Source organism: Lissotriton helveticus, chromosome 3_1, assembly GCF_964261635.1.
Source record: "Lissotriton helveticus chromosome 3_1, aLisHel1.1, whole genome shotgun sequence".
NCBI lineage: Eukaryota > Metazoa > Chordata > Amphibia > Caudata > Salamandridae > Lissotriton > Lissotriton helveticus.
In genome coordinates, this window is record NC_136061.1 from 1,537,152,452 (window position 1) to 1,537,178,993 (window position 26,542).

Here is a 26,542-nt window from a genome sequence, read left to right on the forward strand (position 1 = left end):
CTAGCATCACAACACTCACGAGGTTCCAAGTCACTGAGTTAGCTAAGCATCTGTCGCTTCAGCAGCATATTGATGCAGATCAAGTTGAATGCCAAATACACACTTTACCAACAGTGAAGACGTAGCAGCTGGCACCCTTATGGGCACACAAAGCTCAGTCAATTAGATGATGAGTATTTGGCATCTAAACAACCTATTCAACTCCTCCCACCAATCTAAATATCAAGAAACCAGAAAATGTTAACTTACAGTTACCACATCCACAAGCACATAGTAATCATAGTATTATATCAAAGTCACATATAGCGCAAAGTTACCTTGAAACGTCACAGCCAAAGGGCAACTGGACACCCCATCAGTATGAAGCCAACACTAATATCATTCTGTACACACATCTAAGTATGTAATGCTCCACCCAGGTCCTTAACATGGTCAAGCAGGTCACTAACAGAATACATCACTAACCAAGATCTAGTCCAGGTTAACTTCGCCGCCAAGTACAATATGACTCACCGCTGCACAATACAGTACACTGTCAAACAGTATAAATAAAGAATTTACTCAGCCAATAAGTACCCCAGCCCTGTACAGGTCGTCCCAAATGGTAGTAAAACTGTAAAGGAATGGACACATCATCAGTATAGGGAGGCGCCGTGTCCTCTGGTTTAGGATACGCACACTGCACCCCACGTCCGCACACCCATTCCATTTCACACTGCTTGCCTCTAACGTGCAGCAAACCGCTGTCGATCTGTCAGGGAAACAGATGCTCCAGGCCTGGCAGTCATTTGCTAGCTGTCCGGTGACTGGTGGCGTGTAATCCTCTGTGTTTTAGCCGTCAAAACACTGGAGGGAGAAGGGGATAAGAACAGTGAATTAAGAAGTGACATCTGCTGCACTGATACAGATCATGTGCAGTGGGGTGAGGACAGAGCACCCCGTTTGAGCAGGTGGGAAATGAAAGCGGGCAGTCATAAAGGGGAGGCCACAGAAAGGCGAGAGTCCTTGTTTCAAGTTTCACTGTGGTGGTGGCCCATAACATGCTCTTCTGAGCGAAACTCCCCAGCAGCACTCGTATGCCTCCTACAGCGTTTCACAGCCTCCCCTGGGGCGGGACTTCCGCCTTCTGTGGGAAGCCCGCGCCCACAAAGGGACTGGACGAGAAGGGCAGAAGGCAGAAGTCCCGCCCCAGGGGAGGCTGCGAAACGCTGTAGGTACGTAGGAGGAGCAGAGGCCGCCGATGCAAGAGAGGGAAGCCCCGCGTGACGGAGCCTGTAGCCCGGTGAGTGGGGCCTGTGGGGCTTAGTTGTAGGGGGCGTGGGGGGGTGTGTGTGTGCGTGCGTGTGCGTGTGTGTGTGTGCATGCGTGAGTGTGGCTGTGTGTGTGTGCGCACGCGATTGTGCCTGCGTGTGTGTGTGTCTGTGTGTGTGCATGCATGAGTGTGGCTGTGTATGCGGGCGCGATTGCGAGAAGCTGACTTGCGGTGAATGTTGAACAGGAGATGTGCACGGCGCCGGGCTGGGCTGGGCGTGCGCGCCCACGAGGTGAAATCGCCGAGGGAAAGCGCGTGCCCATCCCCTGTCCAACATTCCCGGCAAGTCGGCAACAATAGGTCTTTCGCTAGACGCAAGACCTAAAAAAGTTGGGGGTGACCATACAAAGAGGCATTTCCTTAAAAAGCCCCTGTGGTTAACATTAGGATGGTTCTTAAAGTGTAAGGCAATGCCATTTCTCCAGTGATTAGGATACTAAACTGGTTTGAAGGGTTTATTTGGAAGAATACAATATGTGGCATGTCTGTGTAGGTATGAGGCACAGTTTGTGCAACTTGGTTTCAAGAATCCTCAAGTGTGGGGAGGAGCCAAGATGGCGACCGGAGCGGACCTGTAGGCTCCCGGCTCCGCCAGTCCTTTTTTGCCGCGCTGGCATCCTGATTTTAATCCTGGCGCAATCGATGGTAGATTGTGTGCGAAGCGGCGCTGATCCCGGCGGCGCTTTCCCGGACCCTCGGCCTGCCCGGCAGCCGAAGATATTTGCCTCCTAGCTCACGGCCCCGGACCCCGCTTACGTGGGCTCCTCCTGCCGTGCCCCTGAGACCTGCTGCCGGCCGGAGAGCTCCGTTGGCGCTGGCTGCTGAGACACCGACGAGACCCTTGCGAGGCGCTGCCCGAGCCCAGCCACCTATTCAGACGCGAGGCGGACAGAGAGAGGGCAGCGCGCACGGAGCTGCAGATCCCCATCGGAACGGAGCCTTTGTTCGAGGCGGAGGGTACGGGGAGAGGACTGTCCGGCCATTTTGGGTCGCATGTAGCTTATTGACCCCACGCCTCGCTGCCCGGGATTGCCGAGGGGCGCTTGAACTGCACGGAATGTCTCTTGGGCGCGGCACAGGATGCTCCGCCGGCGGCTAAAAGGGGGTGCGCTGGTTCTCTCCTTGGCCCGGTGAACGTCGTGGAGATTGGTCTCAATGGCTCTGTACGCCGCCATGTTTTGTGAGGTGATGCGCCCGTCCACGCCAGCGACCAGTGTTGCCCTGTCTACAGGAGAGCCCGAAACTCGAGAGATTCCCCGGGGACATGAGGTCCAGGGACTAAAGCCTAAGATTACCCTTGGCACTGTCCTGGCAGCCCTGTGCATCCTCCGTGCAAATGTGCGCCATTGCTACCGGGACTTGGGGGACAAGCTGGACGACATGGCGTCTACGCAGAGGTGGGGCGCTAATGATCCGGGTTTGCAAAGCTGCCGCCTGCCGCCACCTTCAATGGATGGGGCGACAGCGCTTTCTCCTGCCTGCTATACATCTGAGCTCGCTGTCGATTTTGCTGCCGCCCATGATCACCAGCTTGACAACTCCGCCCGAGATACTTTGTTTCCCCTTTCAGTGAAGAGTGCAACATTGTGGCCGGACTCTTTATCGTGTGTGCCTCGAGAACTGTCTGTGGTGCTGCGGCTGCCTTCTCCTCCTGCACTGTGCCTCTTGCCTACACTGCCTACAACGTCGTGTGCTCCTGGTGTTCTTATGGACCATTCTGCTATACTTGACGGACTCCTTGGTGATTCATCGTGGCCATTTTGTGCTCCCATATTGTTGTCGTCTTTCCTCTCGCCATTTTGCTCCTTTGTTATGCGGTGGGCGGGCCTCTCTTGGGAAGCGCATCTGGGGGTATATCCACGTTCGGGTCAGGGCTAGGGTGCTTCTCCTGTTGTTGGCTGCGGGGCTGATGGACCGGGGTTTGGGATTGTTTCTTGCGTCCAGATTATTTGACCGCTGTTGATTAATGCTTCACTCCTGTATTTGCCTTACTGTTTGCTGCTTGTCCTGAACCAGGGGTGGAAGGTGTATTAGTGACTGGTGGGAACCGGGTTGCCTGGAATTGATCCTCCTCCTGTTTTCACGCTTCAGTGTTTTCTACATCCTGTTTTTTGCATTATTGTTGCGGGGGGGTGGTGTTTTATGTCTCGTTCGCTGGCTCCTCTCCTCTCTTTCTCTCTTTCTTCCCTCTCTTCTCCCTTCTTTCTTGTCCCCTCTCTTTCCTTGTTATTATTCCCTTTCTTCTTTCTATATTTCGGGTGACTCTGGGCGACAGGCACGCTGTTTAGTGGGGTAGACCGTAGCCATTACAGTGATGTAGGGTGGGGGGGGGTGTTTGTTGTTTTAGCTTGTTTTATTCTATGGTCCCTTTTTGCCTTTTTTCAGGGGGTGGGCTGTGTCCCTTGGTGTTTATTCCTTTGTTTCGTAAGCGTCTGCACTTTCTCCTTTTTCGGGGTGGGTGGGCTGTACGTATGGCGTCCACTTTATTCGTTTGTTGGTATTCTTTGTCTATTTCGCGCCTGTTATGGGCGTGTGAGGTCTTTGGGCTCTGCTCTACTGTGGTCATCTGCTTGCGTGGGGGGTTGTTCCCTCCCGCCCCCCCCCATTTTTCTTTTTGGTATATGTTGCAGGACGCGCTGTAGATATGGTTGCTGCCTCCTTTATTACTGTAAAATGTAAAATGAAACCTCTTTATCCTGGCGCTGGCGATGTCGTGACTTTTTTGCTTCCATCCTGTATTCATCCTGTCGTATACATTGCTTTATTTTTTCGACTCTCCTGACTTTGCGGCCGGCCCCTGCGGTTGTGGGCCAGCGCTTGTACTTATACCTGTCTTTCAATAAAGGTTTTAAAAAAAAAAAAAAAAAAAGAAAAAGAATCCTCAAGTGTGATGTGAAAGAAGGTAGACGTATGGTTGTTGATGCAGGCTGAGTATCTAAGGGGTCATGTATGCAGTGTGGAAGTATGAAATACAGTAATAGAGCATTGCCCAACACCGTACAGTTTCAACAGCCTCGGTCTTGATTCGGGTAGGTGGCAAAAGTGAGATAACTACGCTTTGCAAGGAAAGCAATTTGTAGGAGTCTGAGAGCTGTTGTAAGACTTTGAGGCTAAATTGAGGAATGTGGGGGGTGAGGGGGTGGAGTGGTTTGCCCTAGAGGAGCAGAGAATTAATATCATCAGGTTTCAGGAGATTGAGTTGGAAAATAGGAGAGAAGTATGGTGATTTAAGAAGTGTGACACATAGGTGAGTTAGAGCGCATGTGGTAGAGTTTGTTGAGTCACTTGATTCTCCTGGTACTGAAGTATTGATGTTTTGGGGATGAACAGCTTTTCAGCTCTGGCTTGACAGTGTAGCTGTCATCATACCTTATGTGATCAATAGAAAAAGAATTACGACTGACAGAGGGGTCTGGATCCACCCACATATTAATTACCTTGAGTACAGATTTTTATTCAACAGAAATTGTGTTCTTTGTATAGTACTTTTTGCCTTGTGGAAAACTTATGCTCAGTGCAGCTGATTTGGTTATAGTGACAATCCATTGATCAAGGCTATAGGTCTAATCTTTTTATAATGAAAACGTATGACAAAGCAGTATGTGTAAAACATATGTTAAAGCCAATAGACCTTTATGGGTGGATTGCCATTACACTGTGTCAAAGCTTGGAAACAGGTAGTTTGTTACAGAGATTCTCAGATTAGCACAGAAGGCAAGGATTTTGGTTATCGCTTGACAAACCCTCGTGGTAGAAGAGTTGCAATTTTAGAATCATTGTTATGGAAGAAAGGATTGATTTGCCAACCTTAATTTGGTACAGGTTTGTAATTTTATGATGGATTGACCGGCTTTGGCTAGACCCAAATGTTGATTCCACTAATACAGATTATGATTGAGCAGAAGTTGCGTCCCTCCTGATGAAAAAAGCGACAGTGTTGCACTTTTTGTCATGCAGGAAACCTTTGCTCAGTACAGCAGGACTGAGTTGGTTGTAGTAAAAAGAAATTGATCAAGGCTTTATGGCCTTATGTTTTTATTACAAGGTAGATGTCAAAGCCAATAGGACGTTAAGGGTGGATTGTCATCACACCATGTTTAAGCATGTAGACAGGTGTTTTGTTACAGTGAAGCTCACAGTTTGCCACAGTGGGAAAAAGTTTGGTGTTGGTTACCACCTGCGACAAAGCCTTTTGGTCAACGATTTGCACTTAGGATGCAGTTCTGGGAAGGGTTGTATATTGTTGGTCCAACTGTAACTTTGTACATATTTGTAATTTTCTCATTTTATACTGGTAGTTGCTTTGTGGAAATGGATAGTTGCTTTGTGGGAATACAAGAGGCATGGGTTGCTTATGGTTACAAGCCAGTGATACAGACTATAGGCATGATTGTTCATTAGAAAAAGGCTTGTTGCCTAATCTTTTTATTATACCAATTCACGACAAACGCAGAGGGACTGACTTACTGAGCAGATCATTTGTTAAAGCCAATATGCATTTAATGGTGCATTGTTATTAAACTGTGTTAAAGCCTGTACACGGGTATTACTTTCCAAAGAGCCTCACAGATTACTGTAGTAAGCAAGGGCTTTGGTGGTGGTTCCCCCTCCGACAAACCTTGCGAGTTAGAAGATTTTCACTATTCTAATCCTAGTTAACCCTTTTAGGAGGGGTTGAGTATGGTTTTGGCAACTATAATTGTGTGTATAGTTATATTTTTCTGACTGAATGTCTGAGAGTTGCCTTGTGAAAAAGCTTATGCAGAATTCAGTAGGCCTGAGTTAGCTATGGCGACGAGCCAAGTGGAATGGCTGTAGCCGTGATTTTATTATGAAGACTTACATCAGTGGTAATAAGACTGACCAATTTATTGTGAATAGCCTATGTTAACATCAATAGACTTTTAAGAGTGGTCTGGCAATACACTGTGTTAAAGGCCACAGATTAATATTTCGTGACATGGAATCTCACAGATTACCATGGTAGACAAGGGTTTTGTTTACCCCTTCTGATAAACCATGGGTATAGAGAATTTGTACTGTGAGAATCCTTGTTAGACCCTCTTTAGGGGAGATAGTGTTTGTTTTCAGCGGCGGTCGCTCCATTAGAGTGGAGGAGCACTGTCCCCGACACCACCAGCAAATACAATGATGTTTTAAACCTGTTTTAAACCCGTTTTAATTTAATCCCCAGCACTCTGACAAGTCTTTGGGGTGGGTCCAGGGATGACACTGCTGGTGGGGGAGTGGTGGGCACTCCCTTCACTACGCATGAGGGGTTTGGCTGGCCGTCTCAGGCCAGCCAACCTCTCATGTGCACTGAAGCTCTCGCCAGCCCCAGCTGCGTTGCTGGGGTTGGAGAGAGCAGGCACAAGGTCCTGGTCTGACTGGGAGTGCAAGTTGCAGGCCCCTCAAATTAATCCTGAAACTGCTCTCATGCAAGAGCAGCTTCAGGATTGGCCGCAGGGCAGGCTGGAAGCCTGGGCCCAGGGCTGTGAGCATGAAGAGTGCGTTCCTGCGGGAGGCGATGGCGGCGGCGGCTTTAAGGTAAGTTATATTTATTTCTTTTCTTACTGTCCCCGAACCCTCCCCACCTCCCTCCTCCTTCCTCCCCACCTCCCTCCTTCCTCCTCCGGCCCAGCTCACCCCCCTACTTTGGCAGGGGGTGGGCCACTACTGTTTGTTTTGTCAACTGTACTTTTGTAATTGTAATCACTGTATGCGGGTGTGTTGCCTTGTGGGAAAGTTTAAACTCAATACAGTATGCCTGAGTTGGTAATGGTGACATGCTAATAATACCAGCTATATGATTGATTAGTTCACTGGGAAACGTATTTCAGATGCCAAGGTATGTTCATTATAAAAACAACAAAGGCATTAGCCTAATCTATTAACCCCTTCGACGCTCATGACGAGCTGGGCTCGTCATGCAGTAGCCTCCCAGCACGCTCATGACGAGCCCAGCTCGTCATGAATAATGGGTTTTTAAAAAACTCAGCGCAGGAGCGGACCTCATCGAGCACCGATGTGGTTAACTATGTAATGCATACATTAAGGCCAATAGTTTTTTAAGGGTGGATTATGGTGCACCATGTTTTAGCCTGTAGGCAGTTATTTTGTTACATGAAATCTTACATAACCTGTGTAGGGAAGGATTTGGTGTTGGGTACTCCCTTTGACAAACCCGAGGGGTATAAGATTTGCAATGAAATCATTCTTGCTAGAATTTGTGTCATAAGGAGAAATGCTAGCACAAAAGTGATGCAAACCTTCACAAAATGTTTTTTGTTGGATTTACTTTCCAGCACAAAACTTGTTTTGGCTGGAAAGTTGCCTAAAAGAAGCACAAAACGCTGCTTTATGTTGCTCTGCATCACAGGGGCATTATATGGGTGGTACATGGGCGTTCCCATGCAGCCATCCATGCTTTCCTACACAAATTTGATACTGAAAAGCTCACCCTTCCAGTAGAAAATCCTATGCTAGACTCACACAGTCACCTCTACACTATGATGGAAAGGTGTGTGTATGCGTGGCGCTTGGAAGCCAGATTATGTGTCGGCGCTAGGAAGAGAGTAGGAGAGCGCCATATATCTGTAAATATGACTCTTTCCTCCTCTCTCCCTATCACGCAATGCAGTGCAGCAACTTTGGGTGCTGTGCTGCATTTTATGACAGGGTCATACATCTGGCTCTACGTGTTTATTACAGCGCTGTGTGAAGCTGCAATAGCTCACTGGGGAGATAGCTGAAAGACTGCAGCTGGCATTGAATCTACATGATTCAGTCTGCATGTCAGAATGTTTTACTGACATGGATGAGAAATACATTTGATAATGCATAGAAAATGTGTCCTCATTTTAGCTTGCTAGAGCACTAGCAATAATTTCTATGACAAAACATTTCCCCTGAGTTTGTTATTTTTTAAAGTAAGTGCTTTCATTTTTATAGCTTTGAACCCATTAAGATGGCTAGAAGTATCCCTCACTTCTATCACAAATACCGAATGTTAGCAGTTTATTAGAATACTGCGTGAGGTTGCAGTAGGAAACAGGTAATCAACTGACAGGCTGTTGCTTCTGTTGGAAGTACTTTGTTTTACTCTGAATGTCAGACATTATTCTCATATGGCTGAGGAGGATAGTATGAAGATACCTTTTCCTAGCTATTGAGAGCAAAGTTTCAATTCCATTAAGCAAAGAGAGGCAAGGATTATGTATTCACTTTCTTCACTTTATTGAATAGCAATCATTTCTAGTTTCAGTCTTTAATCAACTTGAAAACTACCTTTTCAGAGAACATCAGGAAAGCAAAAGAAACAAAGTTTCCATTATCCCACCAATCACACAAACCATTTAATTGTGTGTGACAACCCTTCCTCTTCCTTCGCACAACTGGTATTTCTTCTATCATTTCTATGGTCTTTACCTAGGAGAAAAACGTAAATCTGGTATTCAGACATTTAAAATGCAACAAAAAAAATCTTTGAATTTTTGATGAGCGTACACATTTCTCTGCTAATAAGCTAAGCAATTTAGGGACATATTCACAACAAAATGGTAGAGAGCGGTGTTACTCTACAATTGGTAACGTTGAGCTCCGACATTCTGAAAATGCAGGAAAGCGCCGTATTTACAATAATATGGCGCACCCCTGCGTTTCCCCTAGCGCTGACGCTAAATTTATCTGCCTAGTGCCAATGCAGGCACCAGGGAATGATTGTTCATTTTCAGGAAGGTGTCCCTTCCTGCACATAAACAATCATTAATGGGGATCTGTAACTTCTATGTGTACTGCAGAATGCAGCACATGTAGAAGTTGCAACTCGTCATTATTTAATGATTGTTGATGTGCAGGAAGGGACACTGTTGGACAGGCCACATGAAGGGCCGCTCTCCCCCGGCCCAACCAGGCCCGAGCCCAGCCACGCAAGTACCACACACCACCATTGCACGTCCACCGTCCCCGCAGGGACCCCTACACTCGAACCTGTTGACCGCGTAGGCCGACCCACTACCGGCCTGCGCGCCCATCCTGGGCGCCATCTTGGACACTCCACCACGAGGCCGCCTGGCCCCCGATGGACCTCAACCCTGGGCCTGGCCAGGCCTCAGACTTTCCGGCACCAACGTCCACCCAGGAGGTGAGCGGGCTACTTGGTCAGTCAATGGGAGCAAGAGGTGTCGATGGCTCTCCCCCGCCAAGTGCCGCTCGCCCATCGCCTCCCCGGGCGCTGGCTCCACCCCCCTGCTGGGTGTCGGGACTCCCTCATCCCGGACCTCCCGACCTCCAGGTGCGAGGGTCCGGACATCAAAGCACACCAGCCATATAACTGGGGCAGCTCCGGAGCAGGACGGGAGTTGTATCTTGGAGTCGAGAGACGCAAAGAAGAACTCATCCTTGACGGACTACTGGCGCTGCCGTAGCTCTGTCTTGTGCACCCTCGTCTTGCCTGCTGGCGCTGCCGCGGCTTTGGGAACCACCCTATCCTTCATCGTCGTCGGGACCTGCTGGCGTGGCCGCGGACCGTTTGTAACCACCACCTTCATCGGGACCTGCTGGCGCTGCCGCGGACCGTCGTCTTCCTTCATCCATCTCGGGACCTGCTGGCTCCGCCGCGGCCCGTTCATCTACACCACCGAGCTCGAGGATTGAGAGCTATTTCCATCTTTCTGGTAACAAGACTGTCCCGCTACCCTTTTCCCAAACAGAGACCAGAATAGAGGGGACCCCTGAGTCCAGACCTCCTTGTACCATTCTACCGTACTTGAAGAATTGCCTATAAAGTATCGTTGAACTTTATCATTGTGTGGTGTCCGTCTGTGGGGGGGGAGTTACTTGTCTGTACGATTCACTGGAGACGGCTCTCCCCGGAGACCTCTCCCCTTATCCTCGGCCGACCCTCCCGGTCCGTCTAACATTGGTGGCCAGCGGCGCGATCCGAATCACCGCATAAACCGTACAGAGAGTAGCTCACCCCACGGCGAATCACGATGTCAACTAAAGACAGCGGATCAACGGAGAAATTCCAGATGAAGAAATTGGATGAGTACAGCCATCGTGAACTTAAACAGTTCTGTATCGAATTAGGTATCGCTACCACCGGACTAAATACCAAAGATGACTTTAAGCAGGCCCTAGAATCTTGGGCAGAAACCGGGGCTGCCGGAACCCCCGATCAAAACATCGCAGCACAAACCCCCATGGCCCCTGAAGAGCGAAGAACGGGTCTCTCGCCAGACGAGATCCAGGAACGAGAAAGAACCCGACTACACGAGCTGGAAATGGCCCGGATCAAAATGGACGTTGAACTGAAGTTGGCCGAACAGAAAATCAACTTAGAGCACCTGCGTCTCCGAGAAGAAAGAGAGGAGAAACAGAGACAAAGGGAGCTCGAGGAAAAGAAACTGGCATATGAACATGAGCGGAAACTAGCTGAAATCGACCTACGCAAACAGAATAAAGAAGCAGGGGTGTCCGAGCAACCCCACACTCCAGGGGCAACAGAGAAGAAGGTACACATCCCCAAGGATGTCGTTCGAGAATACTTCCGAGAGGACGACATCCAGCAATGGTTTAAGGCCTATGAAATCGCTATGACTGCACACCGGATCGATAGAAGCGATTGGGGGGCCGGTCTGTGGGGGAGATTCCTCAATGAGGGCCGCGACGCCCTGCTGCAACTCCCGGACCACCAGATGACCTCCTATGACCATATGAAAGCTGCACTCCTCACCCGCTATGGCCTCACACCCGAGATGTACCGTCAGAGGTTCCGAGACTGCACCCGCATCCCGGGTACAACTTGGGTGGACTATGTCAATTACTTTAGCCGAGCCTTCGAGGGCTGGATCAAAGGAAGCAAGGTCACAACCTACGAACAACTGTTCAATCTTATGGTATGGGAGCATCTGTCGAACAATTGCTTCATTGAACTTCGCCAGCACCTTCTCGACAGCAAGTTAACGGATCCCCGGCAGCTCGCAGCCGAAGCTGACCGGTGGGAGATCACCAGAGTGGGTCGAAATGGGTCCTACGAACAGAACCGGAACAACAATGGTCAGCACCGTCCCCGAGGAGGAGGAGGCCAAGGACGCGGAAGAAGCAACGCTCCGGTCACCCCCACTACCAGCACCACCCCCCCGGCCAACCGGGGCAGCACCCCAGCGCGACCGGGATATCGAGCCAATGGTACCTGCCATCGATGCCAACGAGTCGGACACTATGCAAACGACCCAAACTGCCCCCAGTACCAGAGCCCAAGACCCCGCCAAGTAGCCGCTGCTGCTCTGGGGGAGGAACAGATCTCAGAGGAACAAGAAGAATATGAACAGGAACACCAAGAATGGGAGCCAGCCGCCATGGCTCTCGCCTGCCTAGGGGGGGGAGACATGGTCCCGCGGGTCCCCCTACCCGCTAATACCCAGAAGTACAGCCAATGGGTGGGCATCAATGGACGCCGGGCTGAAGCCCTTCGTGACACTGGGGCCAGTGTAACAGCCGTCCGCTGTCACCTGGTGACCCCCGAACAATACTTACCAAACATTCTCTGCCCGGTACGTTCAGCCGATAACTCAGAAAGTCTGTGTCGGATGGCCTGCGTCCCCTTCGAATGGGGAGGGGTCTCCGGCATGTTGAAGGTGACGGTCCGAGATGATGCCCCCGTAGACTGCCTCCTGGGTAATGACCTGGAAAGCTCTCCATGGGCAGCAGTCGAACGAAAAGAGCACCTGGGGATGTTGGGCGTCCCGGACTGGGCGTGCGTCACCACCCGGTCCATGACCGCCCGTGCCAACCCCCGCCCAGAGGAACCCGAATGGCCGGCGCCACCGCCTCCGGTCGTCCCCGCCGAAACCACCGACCGTGACGTCCCCCCCGAACCAGCTCAACCTCCAGACCTCGCTAACCCCGACCAGTGGCCTCAAGAGGGGGGGCCCACGCAAGAACAATTTCGCCAAGAACAAAAGACCTGTCCCTCCCTCGAGGGACTCCGCCAGCAAGCGCTAGCCCAAAGCGCAGGGGATACCTCCGGAACTCACTGGGTCTACTGGGACAATGATCTGCTGTACAGTGAGCAAAGAATCGCGGAGCTGGGGGCCAGCCGAGTCCTAGTGGTACCCCTCCGTTTTAGAGACTTTCTGCTAAACCTGGCCCACGATGTCCCCCTGGCAGGACACCTGGGTCAAGACAAAACCTATAGCCGCCTGGTGACCCACTTCTTCTGGCCCAAAATGAGGGACAATGTACACCAGCATTGCCGATCTTGCCCCACGTGCCAAGCCAGTGGAAAGAGCGGCCGCAAACTGAAAGCCCCCCTGCAACCTTTTCCCGTGGTCACCACCCCGTTCGAGAGGGTCGGAATCGATATCGTAGGGCCCCTGGACCCACGCACAAAACAAGGCCATCGATTCATCCTGGTGCTAGTGGACCACGCCACCCGCTACCCGGAGGCTGTTCCCCTGCGGACTGTGACAGCCCCGGTAGTCGGCCGGGCGCTGATGGGGATCTTCTCCCGGGTGGGCTTCCCCCGGGAGGTCGTCAGTGACAGAGGCACGAACTTTATTTCGAAATATATGAAGTCTCTCTGGCAACAGTGCGGGGTTACCTACCGGTTCACGACCCCCTATCACCCTCAAGGAAACGGACTCGTTGAGCGGTTCAACCGCACGCTCAAAGGGATGATCGGGGGGTTGGAAGAGCCCCTCCGTCGCCAGTGGGATGTGCTGCTGCCGTGCCTCCTCTTCGCCTATCGAGAGGTTCCCCAGAAGTCCCTGGGCTTCAGCCCATTTGAACTGCTATATGGACACCCCGTGCGGGGACCGCTCAGCCTAGTCAAGGAAGGCTGGGAGATGCCCCCTCTAAAGAACCCACCAGATGTTTTCCGCTACCTCCTAACTCTCCGCAACCAGACGCGGCGATTCCGAGAACTAGCAAAAGCCCACCTAGAGGCCAGTCAAGAGGACATGAAAAGGTGGTATGACCGGAATGCCTCCTCCATCGAATTTGAACCTGGGCAACAGGTATGGGTGATGTCCCCCACCGAACCCTGCGCCCTACAAGACAAGTGGACAGGGCCCTTCAAAGTGGTCGAGCGCAAGGGTCCGGCTACCTATCTCATCGACTTGGAATCTTCCCGGAACCCCCTCCGGGTCCTCCACGCTAACAGACTGAAACCGCACTTTGTACGGACAGAACTCAGCCTCCTGATGGCCACAGACAATGGGGCTGAAGAGGACTCCGAGCCCCTCCCTGACCTTCTACGAACTCGGGAGAAAGACGGCTCCGTAGATGGGGTCCGACTCTCAGAGGCCCTCACCCGAGAGCAACGCCAGGAGTGCCGAGTTCTCCTGTCACAATTCGCCAGCCTGTTCTCCCTCACCCCAGGTGTCACTTCCTGGTGTACGCCCGATGTGGACACGGGGGACAGCCCCCCTATCCGCCACCGGGCCTACCGCGTGCCAGATCGGGTACGGGCCTGCATCCAGGAAGAAGTAGCCAAAATGCTCACGCTCGGGGTCATCGAGCCCTCAGACAGCCCCTGGGCCAGCCCTGTAGTACTGGTCCCCAAAGCAGCTGCCCCCGGCACCACACCAGAACTCCGGTTCTGCGTCGACTACCGGGGCTTGAATGCGGTCACCAGGACAGACGCACATCCCATCCCCCGGGCAGATGAACTAATCGACCGCATGCGAGCTGCCCGCTACCTCAGTATCTTCGACCTGACGGCGGGCTACTGGCAAATCGGCCTCACACCCCGGGCACAAGAACGTTCTGCCTTTTCCACTCCCGATGGCCATTACCATTTCACCGTCATGCCCTTTGGCATGAAGAATGCCCCAGCAACATTCCAACGGCTCGTCAATCAGGTCCTGGCGGGGCTCGAAGGATTCAGCGCCGCCTACCTAGACGACATCGCTGTATACAGCAACCATTGGTCCGAGCACCTCCACCACCTCCGAGCAGTGCTGCAAGCCCTTCAGCAAGCTGGCCTCACGATCAAGGCCAGCAAGTGTCAAATTGGGCAAGGGTCTGTAACCTACCTCGGGCACCAGGTGGGAAGCGGCCTGGTGGCCCCTCTGCAGCTAAAAATTGCCGCCATCCAGTCCTGGCAGCCCCCCATCACCCAGACCGAGGTACGAGCCTTCCTGGGCCTCACGGGCTATTACCGAAGGTTCGTGAAAGACTATGGTACTATCGTGAGGCCCCTCACAGAACTCACGTCAAAAAATCAGCCCCAGAAAGTCAACTGGACCCCAGAGTGTCAAGCTGCATTTGAACAATTGAAAGCCGCCATGTGCTCCGCCCCTGTGCTCCAGGCCCCCGACTACAGCCGGGAGTTCATCGTCCAGACGGATGCCTCCGACCATGGCATTGGGGCAGTCCTGTCTCAAGTGAACACCGAAGGCCGTGATCAACCGGTGGCCTTCATCAGCCGGCGACTCCTACCACGGGAACAACGCTGGAGCACCATAGAGAGGGAGGCCTTCGCGGTGGTGTGGGCCCTCAAGAAGCTCCGGCCCTACCTTTTTGGCACACCCTTTCGGGTACAGACCGACCACCGCCCCCTGCAGTGGCTGATGCAGATGCGGGGGGAAAACCCGAAGTTACTACGCTGGTCCATCTCCCTACAAGGGATGGACTTCACAGTTGAACACCGGCCTGGGCCAGATCACGCCAACGCAGATGGCCTGTCCCGGTTCTTCCGCCTCGACGAGAAGAGTCCCCAAGAGGATGGGTAACTCTCCCCGCCTTCAGCTGGGGGGGACGCATGTTGGACAGGCCACATGAAGGGCCGCTCTCCCCCGGCCCAACCAGGCCCGAGCCCAGCCACGCAAGTACCACACACCACCATTGCACGTCCACCGTCCCCGCAGGGACCCCTACACTCGAACCTGTTGACCGCGTAGGCCGACCCACTACCGGCCTGCGCGCCCATCCTGGGCGCCATCTTGGACACTCCACCACGAGGCCGCCTGGCCCCCGATCGACCTCAACCCTGGGCCTGGCCAGGCCTCAGACTTTCCGGCACCAACGTCCACCCAGGAGGTGAGCGGGCTACTTGGTCAGTCAATGGGAGCAAGAGGTGTCGATGGCTCTCCCCCGCCAAGTGCCGCTCGCCCATCGCCTCCCCGGGCGCTGGCTCCACCCCCCTGCTGGGTGTCGGGACTCCCTCATCCCGGACCTCCCGACCTCCAGGTGCGAGGGTCCGGACATCAAAGCACACCAGCCATATAACTGGGGCAGCTCCGGAGCAGGACGGGAGTTGTATCTTGGAGTCGAGAGACGCAAAGAAGAACTCATCCTTGACGGACTACTGGCGCTGCCGTAGCTCTGTCTTGTGCACCCTCGTCTTGCCTGCTGGCGCTGCCGCGGCTTTGGGAACCACCCTATCCTTCATCGTCGTCGGGACCTGCTGGCGTGGCCGCGGACCGTTTGTAACCACCACCTTCATCGGGACCTGCTGGCGCTGCCGCGGACCGTCGTCTTCCTTCATCCATCTCGGGACCTGCTGGCTCCGCCGCGGCCCGTTCATCTACACCACCGAGCTCGAGGATTGAGAGCTATTTCCATCTTTCTGGTAACAAGACTGTCCCGCTACCCTTTTCCCAAACAGAGACCAGAATAGAGGGGACCCCTGAGTCCAGACCTCCTTGTACCATTCTACCGTACTTGAAGAATTGCCTATAAAGTATCGTTGAACTTTATCATTGTGTGGTGTCCGTCTGTGGGGGGGGAGTTACTTGTCTGTACGATTCACTGGAGACGGCTCTCCCCGGAGACCTCTCCCCTTATCCTCGGCCGACCCTCCCGGTCCGTCTAACAGACACCTTCCTGCACATGAACAATTACTAATGGCGATTTGCTCTTTCTATGTGTGCTGCGGAATGCAGCACATATTGAAACTGCAAAAATTAGGAGAAACTTATAATTTCTCCTCGTTGCGCCAATTAAAGACCAGGTTTTCTCTGGCTTATTTTTGGCCCTGCCCATATTTACACCAGCCTGGTAAATAGGGGGCAGCTTCAAAAAGCAATGGGTGTTGTGGTGGTACATCCACTGCGACACCCATTGCCCGTGCCTTTCATGCTAAGCGCCACATGAATAGGGGCATTATTTACAAGGAAGCGTTAAGGCACGTTAAGTGGCTTAATGCCGCCTTGTAAATAAGGTGAAGGGGTTATCGCCACCACAACATCAAAAAAAGTGACTTTCTGTTGGTGATCACCCCTTGTAAATATGCCCCTTTATTTTATCAAAACACTAACCACATGATAGAACATCTTCAATCCAGTGACAAAATGTATTCAGTCTAACTGTGAACTTCTGATGGAGCGGTAATTTCTTCTGGTAATTTCTCAATGCAAAACCCTCATGCTACCTCTAATTTACCGCTGAAAAGGTGTTGGGCCCTTGACACCATGTATTACCTTCAGGAGATTTTAAATAATCATGAACAGTCAAAAATGCAATTATTATTGAAGCCAATAAAGAGAGAGTTGTTGAGTATTTTAAAGGGTTTTATTTTCTAGTCAAAAGTTAAGTTTTTCTCTGACGCTTTATTCATTAGTAAAATATCAATCAAGTTACAAAATTTGGAAAACAGGAAAAATAGCATTAATACAGAACACATTACATTCTGCATATAAGCATCGCACTTAGAAAAGGAAATGTGACGCAAGATGTCAGTCAAAACTCTTAAAGAGTTTCTAAGAAAAATAGTCTTGCAAGGCTAATCCATTATTAAATAGTTGGCAAAAATCTCCCATAAAGAGAAATAAATGCATAAGTCAAATAAATCCTTTCTGACCTAATTAATTAGTCAAAGCATAAACTTAAAGTTTAGCATCTAATTCTATCTTAATCAGCTGCACTCTCTGCTATGTCTGTGTCTAAAGAGCAAGCAGCCCCTCCTTCACCAGACCTCAAAGGAATGTGGCCTGCCGTGCCAAACATGATGTGCCAGGACTCTCTGGAAAAAAAAATGAATAAGGGAACCCCTCCCACCTGACTCTCCTCGGACGCCCACCCAAAGCTGCACCCGTGACAATCTCGTACCTAACCCATAGAATGTCTGGTCTAATCTGTTCCTTCTCTCAAGAGCTCACACACCCCCCTGAAGCCTAATGAGCCTAGTAGCCACCACGCCTACAGAGAGGTCATTATTTATACTCTAATTCTTGGCAGACTACACAAAAATGTTGCATCTTCAGGAAAACTTGTACGTGATTGGTCAGTCACAATGGCATGAGGTCTAATCAACCTGACTCATTGAAAATTCTAGAGCATACCACTCTTAACAAAAGAAGCGCAAATAATAAATACATTTAGTAAGTTTGCAACATTAGCTACGAAAAATGTTTCATTTTAATTCCTCCTTTCTTCCTTCTACAGCGCAGTCAGGAAGGATATCTTTATCTAACTGGTACATTGGCACAATCACAAGAATGTTCAAAGTTTAAAGTGTCCTTGACTCCTTTAGGAAAGCTGGTACAGTCTGCGCATGCTCTTCTCTAAAATGCAAGTCATAGCCTTGCTGGATTCACAGGCAGCCATGTTTTGTGTAGGCCCCAAAAATAAAACAGACACAAAAGAGAATATTAATGTCATGTAAATCAGCCCATTATGTTTCCCAACTCCATACTAATACCCCTTATAAATGTTTACCTAGCCAAGCTATCAGTTTCAAGCAGCTTTTCTATTATTTATGACAACATGCAAAATAAATGTGCAATGTGCAACATAGCATTATGCATTTAGTGTAAAATTTAAAAGCACACACAGTTAATACAGCGCACACAGTTAATACAGCGCACACAGCAACATGCTTTAGTGTTTTAGATAGCTTTTCATGCAAAAAAGCATTTAGCCCCATGTGTAGTGTTTGGTGCATTTGTTAATTCACACACATTATAAAAAGAGGTGTTTTAACTGAAAATGTTTATCAAAATATGCAATAAGTCAAAGTCTTTTAAGACAGGAATAGTGAATTTAGATTACAAGGGATGAGCTGGGAAGAGAGAAACACATTCTACTAATCTTCAAAGCTAAAAAGGCCACTTTTCTCTACACTGCAAAAACATGTTAATTCACCACAAGCATTTCAGACTGAATAGGCCTCACTTTCATGTTTTTCATGTGCCATGTTTTTAACTTGCACCAAAATGTGTGTAGCAATTTAAATGCAGTCTGTCTGTAGCACGAAAAATAAAACAATACCTGACTGCAGATGAAATCTGCTCCATCAATCCACCCTCTGATGGTATCAAATCATAATCAAATGATTTATAATTCATCACACATATTTAATTTCACTAGTGACATTATGATCTGATTTCAGAGAAACTGGCAATCTATACCTGGGCATCAGTCTTTGCAATAACACATTTGCCACTTTGCAGTTGCTATTTTTCTCAAAAACAGTTCTGATACAACCCTGTTGTGCTGCTTCCAAAACATTTTCTTGAGCCTCTTTTTATTCAACTGTGAAGATTCCATTGAATGTAGAACACAAATTTGTGCAACTGAATTAGCATTTCTCTCTCCCATGACAACAGTGACTCTCATTTGAGCAGATATACTGCATGTTATGGCAAGGGCAATCAATTTCGAATTTTGGGCAACTACAGAGAGCCATGAAGCTTTGACAACATAATGTATAAAAACCACAGCATGTGCTGCTTTTAATGTGTCACCTTTCAAACATGAGGAAAGAAAGAAAAAAAGAAAAAGGAAATGAGTCATCTACAAAATGGACATTGTTGGGCTGACTCAGACGTTCATCCTTAAAGTCTGAATTTGGCTTTATGCATATTTTCATGATATTTAGACACACATATTCAGTTTCATCACAATCCAATTCATTTGCTGACATTTCTGTGAAGTTAGGGTCAAAGGTCATTGGGCAATACATCACAGACCTTTGAAAACATTCATCTTTTTGAATAGGCAATGAGAGAGCGCAGCCCTCCCTCTCACTGCAAATTAGTGTATTTTCTTTCAAATAAACTTTCATTCCTAGTGCTGGGGCGCGACATTCTTTCTCTTTCAACTCTAGGAATGCTTTTGTGCAATTGTTGTCCAATGGAAGCGGCCTCAGTAAAGGCTTAGCCACTAGGGAAAGGTTTAGTAACCACTCTCTATAGCAGCTAACCATTCCCAAAAATGTCCTGACTTCTTTCTGAGTTTGAGGTGGATTCATCTTGGAAATTATTTCCACCATCTCTGGTGACACCTTTCTACCTCCCTTTCCAATTTTGTGTCCCAGGTATTCATCTTCTTTTTGACAGTACTCCTGACTATTCTCTTGCAATGGCACTGTGACATGAACCTGGCAAAAATCAATAAAAGTAAGCCATTCTTCAGTACATGGAATGTGAAAAAATATATTGCCTGGATTCTGTACCACAGGACAACATGGAAAAAATATGCTTTTAATCTCCTGCACTATTCTGTTCTTTTCATTTATTTTCTGTGAACCTATGATCAGAAAGTTACACAAACCTCCAATCAATTCCATCAAAAATCATTTTATTGGTAAAATTCCTGCAACTGATGGTGTTCCTGAATACATGTCAGTTGGTTCTAATTTTAACAAGACATGTTCTGCACATTTTATTAATCTGGCATCCTTCTCTGTGAACTCTCTTATTTCTGCGTTTATTATTTTTTCCAAAGCAGAAGGTAATTTTTCAATAGCCTTCTCTGAAAATAATGCTACAACTGTCTCTTGTTGGTCCATTTTAAAATGTACATCCTCATCAGGAATCTGAAAATGAAGATTATCTGATATACAGTAATCTGTGCTGTTTAATTTGCAAAATAATTGTTTTCCTGGTAGGCCTGAGTCACAGACAACAGTTTTGCAATTTTCCTCAAATGGACCTACTTTTGCTTCCAATTCTTCTAACACTGGGTTTGTAATTTCTTTATTTAAAACTCCTGCAACTAAATCTGGACTTTCCACTGCCTTCACAATGGAATTGGTAAATTCAGAATTGTGAGGGTTAAAACTCTCATTTTCAAACACAGCAACCTATTGGACTGGGTTCTGTTTTTGTCTCTGGAAATAATTCACATTTGCTCTGGGCATCCTATTTAAATTAATGTTAGCATTTTCCATATTTTGTGGGACCATCTGTGCTTGAAAAATTCCTGCCATTGGTACCTGTTTCTGAACTCACATTTGCATTTGCTTAGCTGGCATAATTTGCACCTGCATTTGTCCATGTTTTTGTGCATCATGTTTAAATTTATTTTTTCTTCTTCCAATGCTCAAATCTGTTATAAAGATGTCAAATGGACACGTTTTCAAGCAGTACAACATCCATACCTAAATTTGCACAAACCAAAACACCTTTACTTCCATCCTGTGTTCTTTTAATCTGTACCCAATCATTATCCTCTGCTGGCACTCCACCCTTCAGGAAAATAATCATTGCTATATTTGCCTCCATAACAATTGAAAATGATGGTGCATTCATGCAAACCCTTTCTATTGTCTCTTCACCTGGCTTTTTAACAACATTAGATTCAAACCACAATTTAGTTTGCAAGGCAATGTAAAAGAACATTTCCAAATTAATGCACAACTCTTTTAATATTTCATCAAATCCATCTACTTGTGGGTACCACAGCATACATTTGTCTCTCAATTGTGGGAATGTGATCAGAAATGCCGCAAGTTCACTTTTATTCTGTGGCATATGCACATACATTTCTCCCACCTTTTCTCTCAATGAGTAAGCAAAAGCTTCTCCCTCATTCTGTTTATTATTTTTCTCAACTAGATCTGGTGGCTTCTTTTCCTTATCCAGTTTCCTTGTTAGGGCTGGTGGTTTCTTTTTCTTCTCATGTTTTCTTGCCCACATGTCTCCTAATTGCTCAAACCCATTGCATTTAAAAATATATTTTATTTCTGCAATGTGCAAATGCATTCCTGAAGAACACATTTTCTCATTCGCTTCATCATTCATATGTACCCTAAAACTTTTCTGAGATGGAAAACTTCCTGAAACAACAGTTTCATATTTTTGAGCCAAATCTGTCAGTCCATTATGTGTAGATAATGCACATACAGCTGTTTCCTTACTCAGGGAAATTAATTCTTTTTCCTGACACTGGTTCACATTTTCATTATTTAAACAGTAAGGACTGTTAATTTCTTCATGTTCACATGTTGAATTTAAAACACTAAGCTGTTTCTCTTTTTCATGGTCTGGTTTAATATGTTCTCCCATGTTCTCCATATTTTTAATCACTGCTGCTTCCTCTAAGCAGGTTTGAAAAATCCCATTTTCAAATATATTTATTTTATCCTGGGCTGCAGATGTTGTAAATACCATTTTCCCTCACCTTTCAGTGCTTGGGGTAATTTCTGTTCAATAATCTGTCTATTCTGAGTTTCTGAAATAAACACAGCATAATCACTCCTTCTGCAGCTCTTTGAGCCTTTTCAGTAGGGACCATATTAATTGGGACAGTCATATTTTTCTAGGCATTATCTGTGCATCTGCAGTTAGCAATTCCTGGACTGAATCAGTCACATTTAAAGCAGTAACACCTGGAGGTATCACTGTCAGTGCTGAATCAACAGGTAGTGGGTCAATATAAAATGTCTGCACAGTTCTCTCGGTCTGTATTTCTCTCTGTTCAACAGAAGCAGTAGCCCCTGTAGTATTTACTGGTGCACTATTTTCAGTATTTTTAATGGGAACCACATAAAGTGGTGGACACTCAGTTAACAATGCATCCATTATTTCATCCCCTGAATCATTATTTATTTTAAGCTCTTTATCATAATTAATTCTCTTCTCCTGCATTTGGCGCTTTACCTTTTTATCCTCACTTGCTTTCTCTCTTGCTGTCTTTTCCCACAAGATTAAGGCCTCAAATTGAGCAGCTTTAGATGGTGTCTTTATTTCGCATAACACTTCCCTTAACTTGTCAATCATTTGCAATTCAAAAGTACCATCTTTTGGAAACCTCAAAGCACCTTCTTTTTCAGTAATCTTGCACCATTGGTGAACCCACATACATGTGTTTTGTCCCAAATTAGTAGACATAAAATGCACAGGTGTTCCTTCAGGAGCATCACCAATAAAAAGTAATTTTTCACTTTACCTCCTAACAGCTTCTTTAAACCTTCAAACATTTTCATTTTTGCAATAGTTCAATGCAATTTCTTTTTCCCAAAGCTGTCAGTCTCAATTTTAGTCAGTTTTACTCCTACCACTGACACTCCACAAAATCTTACTGCAATATTTCTCTTAATCAATAACTCTGTTAGTAACAACATAAATACATTCGCTACTCTGTCTGTTCCACTAAATAAAGGATAGATTTAAATTCACTGCGAGTAACACATTCCGCTTACCCTTCACAAAGTAAGACCTTCTGTTTACTCTTCAAACACTACAGGTAATTCCCTTCTGCTTACCTTTCACTCAAGCTCAGTAGAACCTGCTACTCCTTTGGACTTATCCTTTAGTATATATCTTAGGCCAACGTTTCACCAGCGAACCCTTTTGCTGTCAATCAAGCTCAGAAGAACCTGCTACTCCTTCAGTGTGACCCTTTCTAGGTGATATCAGACCAAAGTTTCACCAGCGAACTCTTTGCTGTCACTCAAGCTCAGAAGAACCTGCTACTCCTTCAGTGTGACCCTTTCTAGGTGATATCACACCAAATTCTAGCAGCGAACTCCTTGCTATCAATCACTCACACAGAAAATAGCCCCTAATTTAACACTGCCAGCCCTACCTAGCTTCTCAGTGTTATTCCAACAGATGAGTAACCTCAGTGTAGTGTGGCTTCCATTTACCACCCGCTATTCCTTCCCGGGATTCTCCCACAGGTGTGCATACCTGTGTTTCCAGACAACATAGAACAAAACACTTACTTAACATGAAAAGTTAAAACATGTAATCAATAACCCAAAAAAATGTATGTCCTATGAAATTACCAATATAATCAATAACACCATCAATTCAAAATGAGTAAAATGTCACCAACAGTAAAAAAAAACTTAATATTTTCAACGCTTCAAAAACACATCCTAGCATAATAACAACATTTCACAACCCTATTGATACTCACACCACTTCTTGCATCACCTTCCAGTACTGCTTTGCCAGTCTTCAGGTTCTGAGTATTGGAGTCAGGAATCAGGACTTGGACATTTATCAAACTTGGGCAATTATTTTATTTCCCTTCTAAGGTAAATGATCCATTAGTTGAATAGTTGATGGTGAAAGCAATAATCATCAATCACCAAACTAATCAATAATGACTATCCTCTGATTACCAAAAACTGATGGAGCAGTAATTTCTTCTGGTAATTTCTCAATGCAAAACCCTCATGCTACCTCTAATTTACTGCTGAAAAGGTGTTGGGCCCTTGACACCATGTATTACCTTCAGGAGATTTTAAATAATCATGAACAGTCAAAAATGCAATTATTATTTAAGCCAATAAAGAGAGAGTGTTGAGTATTTTAAAGGGTTTTATTTTCTAGTCAAAAGTTACGTTTTTCTCTGACCCTTTATTCATTAGTAAAATATCATTCAGGTTGCAGAATTTGGAAAACAGGAAAAATAGCATTAATACAGAACACATTACATTCTGCATATTAGCATCGCACTTAGAAAAGGAAATGTGGCGCAAGATGTTAGTCAAAACTCTTAAAGAGTTTCTAAGAAAAATAGTCTTGCAAGGCTAATCCATTATTAAATAGTTGGCAAAAATCTCCCATAAAGAGAAATAAATGCATAAGTCAAATATATCTTTTCCGACCTAATTAATTTGTCAAAGCATAAATTAAAGTTTAGCATCTAATTCTATCTTAATCAGCTGCACTCTCTGCTATGTCTGTGTCTAAAGAGCAAGCAGTCCCTCCTTCACCAGACCTCAAAGGAATGTGGCCTGCCGTGCCAAATATGACGTGCCAGGACCCTCTGAAAAAAAATGAATAGGGGAACCACTCCCACCTGTCTCTCCTCGGACGCCCACCCAAAGCTGCACCCGTGACGATCTTGTACCTAACCCATAGAATGTCTAGTCTAATCTGTTCCTTTTCTCAAGAGCTCACACGCCCCCCTGAAGCCCAATGAGCCTAGTAGCCACCACGCCTACAGAGAGGTCATTATTTATACTCTAATTCTTGGCAGACTACACAAAAATGTTGCATCTTCAGGAAAACTTGTACATGATTGGTCAGTCACAATGGCATGAGGTCTAATCAACCTGACTCATTGAAAATTCTAGAGCATACCACTCTTAACAAAAGAAGCGCAAATAATAAATACATTTAGTAAGTTTGCAACATTAGCTACGAAAAATGTTTCATTTTAATTCCTCCTTTCTTCCTTCTACAGCGCAGTCAGGAAGGATATCTTTATCTAACTGGTACATTGGCACAATCACAAGAATGTTCAAAGTTTAAAGTTTCCTTGACTCCTTTAGGAAAGCTGGTACAGTCTGCGAATGCTCTTCTCTAAAATGCAAGTCATAGCCTTGCTGGATTCACCGGCAGCCATGTTTTGTGTAGGCCCCAAAAATAAATCAGACACAAAAGAGAATATTAATGTCATGTAAATCAGCCCATTATGTTTCCCAACTCCATACTAATACCCCTTATAAATGTTTACCTAGCCAAGCTATCAGTTTCAAGCAGCTTTTCTATTATTTATGACAACATGCAAAATAAATGTGCAATGTGCAACATAGCATTGTGCATTTAGTGTAAAATTTAAAAGCACACACAGTTAATACAGCACACACAGTTAATACAGCGCACACAGCAACATGCTTTAGTGTTTTAGATAGCTTTTCATGCAAAAAAGCATTTAGCCCCATGTGTAGTGTTTGGTGCATTTGTTAATTCACACACATTATAAAAAGAGGTGTTTTTAACTGAAAATGTTTATCAAAATATGCAATAAGTCAAAGTCTTTTAAGACAGGAATAGTGAATTTAGATTACAAGGGATGAGCTGGGAAGAGAGAAACACATTCTACTAATCCTCAAAGCTAAAAAGGCCACTTTTCTCTACACTGCAAAAACATGTTAATTCACCACAAGCATTTCAGACTGAATAGGCCTCACTTTCATGTTTTTCATGTGCCATGTTTTTAACTTGCACCAAAATGTGTGTGGCAATTTAAATGCAGTCTGTCTGTAGCACGAAAAATAAAACAATACCTGACTGCAGATGAAATCTGCTCCATCACTTCCTTAGGCCATAATAATAAACCTCTTCATTTATTCTTAATCATAGCACTTTGTAAGGAAGTTTGAATTCCCTCTGAAATATTCCGGGGTGGAATAATCCTTACCTATGTGTCTTTGATAGAACTGAAACTTTCCTTCTCGATAGCTAGGAATTTTATATTGTGTATAAGGACTGAAGGCGAGGATTATGCATGATAAAAGCCTACTTACCACCAGTTTGCTGCTTCAGAAATGGGTTTAACATAATAATAAATAATAATAAACAAGCTTCTAAAGTGCATGGCTACACTAGCTAGTGTGTCCCTGCGCTGCAACGAGAACCAGTTCCAGGCAGTGAGGTGAGGCAGAAAGGGATCAAACAGGAGGATTACCAGATGGGAAAAGCCACATCTTGAGGTTTCTCCGGAAAATAATCTCCGAGGATTCCAGCCGGAGCCCTATCGGGAGTTTATTCCAATGTATGGCTGCTAAAAAGCGAAAGGAGCGCCCGCCCACCTTAGCTCTTCTGACAGTCGGAATGCTAACCTGACCCGTCCCACTTTATCTCAAACAGCGTATGGGACCATGCGGGGTAAGAAGGTCATGCAGATAGGAGGATCCTTTCTTCTGCAAAATGCGGTGGCTGACACACCTAGCTTTAAAAGAACTTGTTCTCTCACCGAGAGCCAATGACGGGAAGCCAGGGCCTTGTTGGATGAGGCTCTCCTCTGGAGCTTTAGAACGAGAGGCGCTGCAGCATTCTGAATGCACTGGAGTCTCTGAACACATTTAATATTTGCTCCTAGGTAAAGAGCATTCCCATAGTCCAAACGTGATGTCACAAGAGCGTGGACCATCATTTTCCTCGCTGACACAGGGAGTACATCTAAGTTCTTCCGGAGACAACGCAGGACCTCAAAACAGTTTCCCACCACCCGCCTGGTGTGAGTTTCAAAAGATAGTTTGGTATCCAACCACATCCCTAGGTTTTTTGCCTAATCCCTAGGGGATGGTGTTGGACC